Source organism: Rhea americana, unplaced genomic scaffold (genome assembly GCF_003343005.1).
Source record: "Rhea americana isolate MKP2758 unplaced genomic scaffold, rheAme1 scaffold_83, whole genome shotgun sequence".
NCBI lineage: Eukaryota > Metazoa > Chordata > Aves > Rheiformes > Rheidae > Rhea > Rhea americana.
The window spans coordinates 3,680,583-3,691,902 of record NW_028187012.1 but is presented as its reverse complement, the minus strand read 5'-3'; positions in this window follow the sequence as shown (position 1 = coordinate 3,691,902).

Sequence of the window (11,320 nt, the reverse complement as noted above, 5' to 3'; positions counted from 1 at the left end):
CGGTGGTGCTGACCGACCTCACACAGCACCAGTGTCCCCACCATGCCCAGGGCTCGCAGGCCACCCACAACTCATGGGAATGGGGTGCTGGGTGAGGACCAGGATTTGACTTCACAGTAACATATGCCTCCTCTCCTCTCCTCTCCTCTCCTCTCCTCTCCTCTCCTCTCCTCTCCTCTCGGCATTGTACTTGGCATTGTGCATCAACACGCAGCCCCGTCTTCTCCAGCATAGGCAATGCTAGGGCTGCTGCTTGGTGACAAAGACAGCACGGTGCTACTGAAATAGCTTCTGCTAAATTTAAGGTCTTATACGTATCCCAACCATTTATTAGTACTTTTATTTCATGCCCAAAGAACGTGACAAATCTGACCTCCTTACAGCTCTTTATGCCTCCCGAGCGCAGGGCCCAGAATATGCCACTGCACATGGGGGTGAAGGCATTACTTGTATCCAGCCTCGCCTGCAAAGCAGCTCTCTGCAGCTTCTGCCTGGCTGCTGAGAGAGGAGGCTACAGGCAATGCAGCATATGGGCCAGCATCTCCAAGCCCAACCCCTRTTAAGGTCAACTTGAAAAAACTGCTGGTGACTGTAGTGGGTGTTGAGTCATCCCCATGGTCACGTCCTCTTCCAGGCCTATACCTGTGTTTGATGGACATGGGACCTTGCAAAGGCTGCATGCCCACGAAAGGGGCTGCCAGCAGGGAGCATGCAGCATTTGTCTGAGTGGTTGCAAAGAGAAGTTCCAGGGACAGCATCCTGACCTCCTGCTTGAGATACGAGGGGCTAATGGTCCAGAATTTCACCTCCATTTTGTGCATGGGTGCAGCAGTGGGTGGAAAGAACTCATAGTGCCAGTCGGTCACTACAGCTTGGCCCAGCAGCAAAAGTTCAGCTCAACCCCAGGGTGATGAAAGTGGTCTTGAAAAGTCAAGTTTAGTTACGAACAAAGACAGCAAATAAAAAAAAAAAAAAAAAGAGAGGGAGACAACACATTTTATTTTCATTGTAGCATGAATAATGTGCACAATGAATAGGTCAGATACTCCATAAGTAAATATGGTACTGAAATTGCTGCCCAGTATTTTATTTTGTAGAAGCTTAACTGTTCGTTTCCTGGACATGAGGCTTTCTACTGCTGGGAAATGCAACCATTTGAATTCCATATATTATGTGGGAATATCAACAAGGAATGAACCACATATTTTATGTGAACATAGTTGCAGCTAAATAGTTATTCAGTAAACTGTCTTAAAGCAGTTATCATTTATTTTCTGTCTACTGGAGATTGATAGAGTTTTCTAGCAGGCGGTGTATCTGAATATTTGATGTTTTTGTTTGACCTTCAAACTGCTAGAGAGAGAAATGCAGTCGTGATCCAAAATGAAATTTAATTTTGCTTTTCTTGCAGAAAAGAAAACTCAGAAAATGCCTCTTCTGGGTCAAGCAAAAAAATTCTTTTGACATGAAAGAAATATGCCATTCCCATTTGGGGACTTTCTAATGAAAGCATGCAAATGAATGTCTAGAATTAGGCATCATTCATAAAAACAGCATGCACTTGCATCTCCCACGTTCTTTACTCGCTATATTACGATGAGTTTGTCAGGGGCTGTCTCAGTCTCTCCTGTTGAACTCCAGTTTCTCTCGCATAGCATTCTTAAACGCATGCTCTATTTGGTACACATTTAAAATCTTAGTCACTAGGGTACACAGTGTTTCAGGATCACAACACGACGCTGGATAGAAACCAGGAGTCTTCACTCACTGTGTACTTTTGGTTACCCATTTGATCCAATAATTATAAGAAGACTTTAGGAAAGGCACTATAGTGAAAGGCTGACATTACTATAACCACTTGCTGGCAGCAAATGCAGATCAACAAGTCAGGCTTCAAAGCTGAGTCAAGTGTGGGGTGAATAACCCCAAAGGTTGATTTAAACGAGCAGTGCATCTGTGGCCACATGCAGTTAATCTAGGCTGCACCTTCTGCCACGCTGGTCTGCAGCAAGGGAGTATTTCTTTGCTAGGCTTTGCTGCTGCTCGTGTGCTGAAGAGACAGCACGAGGAGCGTCCTTGGCCTCACTGTGTCTGCACACACAGGGGGGTATTCGCAGGATTAAGACTTCACACCCCCGTCTTAGTGCTGTACATGCCAACTTTGGGCATGATCACAAACCCCAGTGACTCCCATTGCTCAAAGTGAGAGTAGTTAAATGTGTGCATCGTTATTTGCAAGGTCGAAGCCTTTCTCTGTAAAGTGCTTTAAGTGAGAGTTGTGTCATAGTCTATATTTATTAAAGAGCTGTCCTTACTATGTCGATCACTTACGGGGTACCAAGCTGTGTATTCTATTTCTGCCTGGGCTAACATTACCTCTACTTTCTATCAAGAGAGTTGCTTCAACTCACAGTTTGGTTATCTGTAAATGGTTATGTTTTTAAACTATGAGTGTACGTTTCTCTAATATTCCTCTCCAAGACTTAAATTCACAAATTCTGGAGATGTCCCTTTCAGTCAAGCAGTCCACTGCAACAGCCTTGAAAAATTAGACGCCAAAGGGCCACGGACTCGGTGGGAAGAGTGAACTCAATCCCTTGCTCAAGTGAGCACTGTGGAAGCTGTCGGGAGCTGTTGCCCAGCTCTTACAACRAACTGGTGCTACCAGCTCCACTTTTCTGCTATCAGCATCCCCGTTCAGGTTTTCTGGCCTCCATGGTGCCAAAACAAGGGCTGGGTCATTCAGTGTTTTCAACTCTGGCCTTGCTGCAGGGTCTGTTTGGCTGGTTTTGTGCCGACAGAGCTTTCCTTAGGGGAAGAGGGCACCTTGTCCTCCTCATGGTGGACATTCGGGCTGCCAACTGCTTGCAGGGTTGGGCTCAGTGAGCTGGACGCCCTCCACTTGGCTTCAAATACCCAGCGAGGGGGTCTCATCACAGTTACTTTAGGCTCCTTCTTTAGCTAGTGGTGAAAGAGAAATGCGCTTCTACTGTGCAATTCAGATCTTAGCTGAATCTCCTTCCAGAGGTRCTTCTCTTTCTCTGCTGAACTTAGAGGGAGATGTTGATTGGGGGGGGGGGGAGTAAGGTTGGACCATTGCTTCACTTTCACCATTGGTGAAGATGAAGATACTCTAATTTTTTGCCCTTAACTGGATCCGTGCAAAGCAAGTTCTTTGCAGGTCAGCCAGATAATGCAAGATAACATTCATTCATTTCCTCGTATCTAGCTTTGGTCGAAACTAACAGATCCTTTTTTCCTCTCATATCTCAATTACCAGAATCAGGCAATGCTTTCATTAGTATACAGTCTTTATCTAGCATATATGGAAATTAGGCTGACTTAATCTGAGATACTCAAACACAGAACAGAGCACACCCCCATGCAATAAAGTTTACTACAAGGGGATTTTCCAAAATCTATTTCAGAGAGAAGGAAACCCAAAGATATGAATCGCTCTCCCTGCTGAAAGTGCACTTTTGTGAACCAGCTTAAACATTATCTGGCAGTAATTGTAATTTTGTTCTGTAATCACCATGCTTGTACAAGCCTGAAGTGAAGAGGCTTTAGCTGCACGTTTGACAATTGTTTGATTGTTATTCAGTAAATGTATAAATGCATAAGCTTAAGCATTTTCCTTCCTTCCTCCTCAGTTTGTAAGCACATACTGCTTTTACAATTTTCTGTTCTGAAGCGGAGGGCAATAGAGACTAATCAGTGCATGAAAACAAAGTGCAGCACAACTGTAAGGAGAAAGTAGCCAGGAGTTTTAAAGAAACTATCTTTRCAATCATTCCATTTTAATGTCTAGCATCACCTGGCATTTGCAGAATCATTAATCACAAAAATTTTGTCAATGACAATCCATCAAGTTGTGTGGGACCAAAGGATGGGCAGATCTGTAGCTGGTTTGCAAGYTTTACACGCTTTGCTTTACAAGTGCTATATAATGCTTATTTTTTTTTAAAAATATATATATATCACTTTTTTGTTTCTGAGCAACATCCATTCATGTCTTCCTTCTCTACCCATGGTCTTCTACACCCTAGAGCCTAAAGCTACCATGCCRTGTGTGTCTTGCATAGGCACCAGCATCTGCGGCTGGCATGTAGCATTCACATAGTCSAGGGGGTTTTGGAGTTCTTCATCTTCTCTCTTGGGTTTACTATGACAATTTATTAGGATTTTAGTGAAATACCTATCTAGTGGAAGCTGACATTTAAGTATGTGAAATGTGATAGGTCTGTATGGGATATGGGACATGAGATCTACTTCAGCTCGGCCTGTCAGTCCCCCAAAAGCCTGTGCACAGTGAGAACCACGCTGTCCATAAACTCATTTTACAGTGCCTTTTGGGCAATCATTGGTCCTCTCCGGAAATGATGATAAGTCGAAAGCCAAGCAGAAGAGGCATTGCACTTTTCCAAAGTGGGCAAATTTCTGTATGTACTACAGGAAAGCACTGTTACTTGTGGACTCAGTTCCCTTTCCATCCACTTCCTGAATTTCCTCTTCACAATTTCTCTTTATTTAGCATAGTGCTGCAGGAGGAGAGTTGGATCCTTTGATTTGATGCCATCAGTGACTAATGCTGTGCAGGTACGGTTTTTCCTTTAGCCTCTACGTATGACTCCATTAATGCTAAGGTGAGTTACTTACTTAGACTGAAGGCAAAACAGACCCTTTCCTTCCCCAAAGTGTGCCTTATCGTCTACTCCCTGTTTCTTGGTATTATGCCAGAGATCTACCTCTCCAAACACCCAGCACAAAGATTGCTAACACAGTCTTTGCCCCATAGCCACCCACGCTGAAGCTGCATGTTGAGCTCCATCCTGGAAAAAACACACCGTACAGATTATATTCCGAGTTTGTGAAGGAGCCCGAGGAGTGATGGAAGTTATCAGCGACGACTGATCCTCAAAGGGAAACACTGCAGTGGCAAGACTCTTCCCCCTCTGCTCGCCATCCCTCCGTCCCCTGTCCCGAAAGCCCGACTCCTAGCAAAACACCCCTCTCCCCCATACATGAGCCCCGTAGGTGCACATAAAAATTCATTTGCATCTTCTCTTCTGCAGGGCTTGGGACAAAGGCTGATTTTTCCCTCATGTGACTATTCCTGTGGTCTCTGCAGCTGTTACCTGACTATTTAGGGAGGCAGTTTAGCATTTGTTATGTGTACAGTTTGTCCTTTGATACATCTGATAAATAGTTATGTGACCACTTGCTGGGAGGAGCTTACTCTTACGGCATTTTTGTCTGTTGCTGAGGAACTTATCATTGTTATAACTTACATTTTGGGCGTTTAAGGCATGTTTTTAGGCAATGGAAAAGTAAGTCAGTTCACTTGCCCTTTGGGCAAAGAAAGCCTCACTTAGCCATGCCCACTTTGAAAAGATGCAAGAGTATTTGCTGCTTAAACAAGCACCTTCTTAAAGGTCATGAAATCCCTCATTGTTTAGCAAAATCAGATCAAGATTTCTTTCCAGCATAASAGCACAAATTTTTTGGCACTTCTAATGCTATAGACTCGCTGCTCCCACCTGGCTGCCACCTCTGCCCCTTGGACTCCTCTGACCTATCTTCTTGTTTCACCWCTTATGGCGTGCAAAACTGGGACCGCATACGGAGGCGAGGGTATCCCTGACATCTAAATCGCTTGGAAGGAGCGCAAGCGGCAGCCCACACAGGATGGCGATGCAGCACCCGGCCGTCGGCTCGCGAGGAAAGTGGCAGAGTTTCCAGGCACCGCAGCGGGCGCCGCCAGCCTATAACCGGCTCATTCCCGACCGCAGCAACACACGCACGTCCGAACGGGTTCACTGCACACAGAGCGAGCCCCACGCCACCCCGGCGGTGTGGGAACGAGGCAGGAACGTAATTGCTAGTCGGAAAGGGAGGGAGCGCGAGGCAGCCAGACGCCGCGGTGGCACTCGCACTGCACAAACTTCGCCGTGAGCCAAGGAGGGAGAGAGAAGACAGGACGAAAGGAAAATGGCAGTTCTGTGTTAATTCGTTACATGACATTAATGACTACCATAAAGGTAGCGGGCAAGGTGAAAATAACCCACACGCTACACAATAAAGGGCCTCAAAGTGTTTTATTAACATCCTCTTTGGGTTAGTTTACTGTATAAGCAGCCAGCAAAAAAAGAAATATACATATATATATATACACACACATATGGATGTGGTTTCAGTGAGTAGAGCTAATCCAAATAAGAAAAGGGCTGTGTTTACTCAAATGCCGTGAACGCATGCACTGTGCAGATTCACAGGACAAGTTTCCCCGTGTCTTGCAAGCCRTGCTGAGAAACAGCACCGCTACGCTGGCGTGACCTCAGAGGAGAACCTTTTCTTCTTCTGCACCACCAAAATCAACTGATTTCAGCTTTGCAGTTAGAGAGAGGACGTGGGCTTGCGGGCAGGCGTGGGGAAGTAAGGAACTGGTGCTGACCTCTTTCCTCCCCGAAATCCCCGTGCGCCCAACGTGGCTGCAGGTGACGCCTGCTTGGAGGAGCACCTCTGAGAAGCCCTTTGCTCACCTGCAGCCTAGCTGTGCTGCTCCTCTCCTAGTATCATGACACTAGACCTATGTTGCAGGATTAGGAAGGGAAAGATGAGGCAGCAGTGCCCCTCGAGCCGAGGGGACKCCTTCTGGGCAACACTTGTGACAGGCACCTCTGCAGCTTTCTCGCCTTGCTTTCCTGCCCCACACCGGCCAGGTGGACCCCCGAGTCAGCCCTTTGTGAGAGGTTATACTCTATTCTCAGCAAAGCCGTAAAGGAGAAGGTAGGCATTTTTTGCCCCCCTTTCCTGCCGGCTTCGTGCTCCCCTGGCGCTGCGTTCTGCACTGCTCCTGGCAGAACATGATGTGACCGGCAGCAGCAGATCCAGGGCAGACTTGCTGACATGACTCTTATCGCTCAATTGCACCACGTTTGGGATTTGCAAAGGGCCTAGAGGAAACACATTTGCACTTATTAAAGGTCTTGACTAATTTGGAAAAGGTTTGCAGCTGAATTTATCTGTCGGCAAATAGGGACATCGCCGCTTTTTACTCCTGGGCAATCCGAAATAGGCTCTTCCAGAGTCGCTGCCAAAAAACCCTTCAAGCAAAATGCYGTGGCCAAGGGAAGAGGGTGGTGTGGTGTGGTGGGGAAGGGGGAGGAAGCTAAGTTAGGAAAGTATCCTGATAGCTAGAGGACAGCAACCGTTCTTTCCGAGAGCAGCTTCTTATTCCTTGGTACAAAGTGCTTATAAATAAGCTCCCAACAGCAACACCACTCGCAGAGGGAAAACAGCTTCCCACCTCCTACACTAATTGATGACTAGGACGGCATCTAGTTATGAAATTCAGCTCGGCTTTTGCTCATCCGAYGCTGCGCAGCCCTGTTTATGTACAAACTGTCCCGTGTTGTTGCTTTCGCTTTAGAGTGGAAGGAGTTTCAGGCAGCTCGGGGGACCGACAGAAGGAATACTGTGAAAATTGCACAATTTGCACTGTTGTTTGTCCCTTTACTCGAGATCCCTGTGAAAACAGTGTGTCTGCTGATGATCATGAGAGGAGGAAAATAAATCTTGGTTTCCCTTTTTGCAGGCACCCAAGGAAGCTGGAGTTTGTTTTGTAACACGCTCTCTGCAAAACAAGCTTCTGCAATTACATAAGGAGCTGGACACAGCAGCTGTGAAGCTCGGGGTCTGGTAGTAACACAGCCATCCTTATTCACCTTACAGCAGTCATTTCCAGTGCTGACTTACCAGGCACAAAMTGCATTGCAAGAGCTGAAATCCAGCGTACAAAGGGCTGTCTTTGAGCACGTGTTTTCTGCTTTAAGTCCTCCTCAGTTCAGTGCCCTGGCACCGGTTAGGAGGCRCCGAATCCGCTGGCAAAGTTGCACAATTACCATGTGCCAGGGAGCTGTTTGTAAATGGGAATTTTGCAGTTAATCCCACAGTAGCCACGGTCACACGCTGCTCCGCTTTTGCGGCATTAGCCGCGGAGCTGCCCCTTTGCTCACCGCGGCTTTCAGCAAGGCCTGTCCAGCGCTGCGCCGACCCGCGTGCGTTGTTGGCGCGCGGCCGCCGGGCCCCCGGTGGGCTCGGCGGAGGGGGCGAGCGGAGAGCGGCACGGCGCCCGCCTCCCGCTCCCCTCGCCTCCGGCAAGGCAGGCAGGAGGGAAGCCAAATCCTATCCAGTGAGCTCCAGGCGGGCAAGGATCTGCTGCTGCTGAGCATGCTTGCATTTACTGAATACACTCTAATGGAWGAAAACACATAAACCATAAAGTGACACTCCATTTAACTGAAGGGTAACGAACGCGGATAGGTGACCAACAACCTGCTTAYGGCCTCACCGCTGCAAAGCTTTTGCCTGCACAAACTGCGCGTCACCAAGAGTCTCCGTTAGCCCTGCCTGTGGTTTCACTGCACTGGATTAACACTCAGGAAAGTGCAGGTGCATACATTGATTTTATGGCCGTGCGCACAGGCATGTTTACAGGTGTACGATTATTCGAAGATCGCCTGCAGATATTTGCACGCGTCGCCAAAAGGCCCAAATAGGCATGCAGTGATTCTTTGGACAGGCACATTCGGAAGCCTTGTYGGAAAAGGCGCCCTCGTGTAGAAATCGCACTAGGAGTACGGGCCAGACTCTGCTCTCGGTTACGGAGCAGTAAATTCAGGGTACTTCCTGTTGCAATCCACCGAGCGTCCAAAAGAAAAAGTCTAAGTGCGTACGCTTTAGAAGATGGCTTGATTCCTGCAAACTGCTTAGATTTGTATGAACTTCTTTTCTAGGAAATGGGCAGTCTAATCCTGGAAAGAGGGTACATGTGACTTCTGCTCCAGGAAGACGATAGGAGTACTACATGTCATTTGGAAACTAGGGTAAGAATGCATATATATCCTTTCCTTTCATCACACTTAAAAGGGCTGAAAAACAAAGATGCTGCAACAGCTGCCCGAGGTGCGTTTTTAAATTATTTCTGGCACAGGCACTGCAYGGTTTAATCACTCCAGGTAGAAATGAAGTGGACTTGACTTCCCCCGTGAACAGCCCCATGTGCCGGCACCGCAGAGCTGATGCTTACCTTGGTGCTACTGCCCTGTTAGGGCCCGTGTGCGCCAAGCTCACCTCTTGACAAGACAGGTCTCTAAGCAGCGTGTGGTGGCTGTTTTCCTTCAGCGTGGTGGCCAAGGACTCTGTTTTCAAAACTGAATGCTGAGGCCCATAAACAAGAGCACTTGTGAAAAAAGTGTGCTTTCATCTTCAGCCATAGTTACGGGCGTTATGAATGCAAGTCRTTTACATGCACAAATGAATAATTAAGTCTGTAAATAGACATTTGTATGGAAAAAAATTTACTCAGAATCATGGCGACTTTGGTGGCAGGTCTCTATCGGACTTAAATTAATTTCTGTATATTGTCAAGTAAAAGCTTGCTGGAAGTTTTTCAGGGTGCAAGTACTATATGATCTTAAAACATTTGCAATCTGTGCACAGGCACAGACATGTGCTCCCTGACCTCATTAAAGGCTTTTAAAGAGAAATTGCAGACCTGTGAGATGTGGTTCCTCTCCTATCTAGTTGATATTCTTGGCTTTTGCTCACTGTAGAGGTGATGTGCAGTAGGACACAGGCGCAGCTATAACATTGCACCCCCGGTAGCCTGCATCTGTCAGCATTCACAGGCTGAAATGTGCTCTGCAAAGGAGCAGCGTGACCCTACAGCCCTGTCTCCTCCTCGAAGAGTGGCTCTGCATTGACACCACTTGCATGTGTTTTGACTTTGCCCTACCTCTCGCGTGTTTGCTGGCTTTGGGGAATTTGCTGCAGGGTCAGAGAGCAAAGTTGTTGTCATCTGAGTCATGAACTCATCCGCAGTGAAGGACAGAAAGCCCCGTGCCGAGAACATGGTGTCAGAGTCAGATGGTTATTTTTTCACTATTCCCCATGTGCTGCAAGTTTCCACTGGCAGAAGAAGTGTTTGCTTTTTGGACCTTTCCAATCGTGCTATCCAGAGAATTAATATTGACATGAAACGATAAGATAGGGGAATGTGGGTACAAGGCTGTTGAGAAGTGGCCGGTCTAAGGAGCCTGCAGCTCCTGGCGGCAGTGGTTTGACTCTCCARGTTACCAGGGGCAGCAGCAAACATTCTGGTTTCACAATAGAAAGACGGAAGGACCTTCAGGGACCCGGCTCAAAAGCGCTGGAAACTATCCAAGTGGCTTGCTGCAAATGCRCAGGCAAAATGCTYTCGTGAAAAGAGCCCAACAGTTTCTGAATCTCTTCTAACMCAAGTACCCAGCTTTCTGGAGCAGRTTTCATCCCCTTTGCTAGTCAGATACTTGTAAAATTTTGGAATTTTTTCAACAAATTGCAGTCCCAGTGTTTGATGTGGCAGCTGCTTGCAGAGCAAGACTTCTTACTGCTTTTCCTTTTCTTTTTCTTTTCTTTTGATTTTCTGACAGGCTTTGCAAATGGCAAGTAACATTTCAAGATCAGGACAGGAGAATGCTACTGATCTTGGCAGAGGGTAAACCCTTTGCAGATCCATGTATGAGAGCTTTGCCATATTTTTCCATACTGTGTCTGATTCTGTAATCAAAGCTGCCATTTTGCACTATTTTTTGCATAGCCTGTTTGCACAGCTATTTACACTTTTTTCATTACCATAGTATCTGAAGATTAGCTCAAAACCAGTTACTTCTCCCTAGGTAGTTAGAAAGGGGGTTTTGTCTTTCTTGGAAGAGATACCACAGCTGTCAACGTCATACAAGATCAGGTCTCCCAGTTCTCAGAAGTTTGTATTGGATTATGAATTCTCCTTCCTATCTGCTGCTATARGTGAAGAATAACATTGGGAGTTTTAAGTTAGCACTAACTATCCCTATATCTGCATAAATGTTTACGACGCGGTGATTTATTTCATGGCTGGTGTGTAAGTTCAGATTCCAGCTAGTGTCTGTGACTTAACCTGTTTGTGAGCCTCATTCAGTTGTGGTTTCTTCAAATGGCAATGCCAGTGCAAGGAGACCTCAATCTCCACCCCTACTGGTTTTTCCACTGGCCACCCTATGCCACGCTTTGCAGCCTGCCCTCACTTGTGCACTGTGTGCCAGAGGCCTCAACTGATCTGGGGTGGACCTGCAAAAAGTCGAATAGAAACAGTAGCCCATCAGTGGCAAAAAGYAAAAGGAGTCAGACTGATTTCCAGATTCACTCCCAATACATTCCTAATCTGGTCAATTGAGCTGTGGCCAGAATAAATCTGAAATTGTAGACTATGGTAAGTTTAAATCAGAACGTATGCATA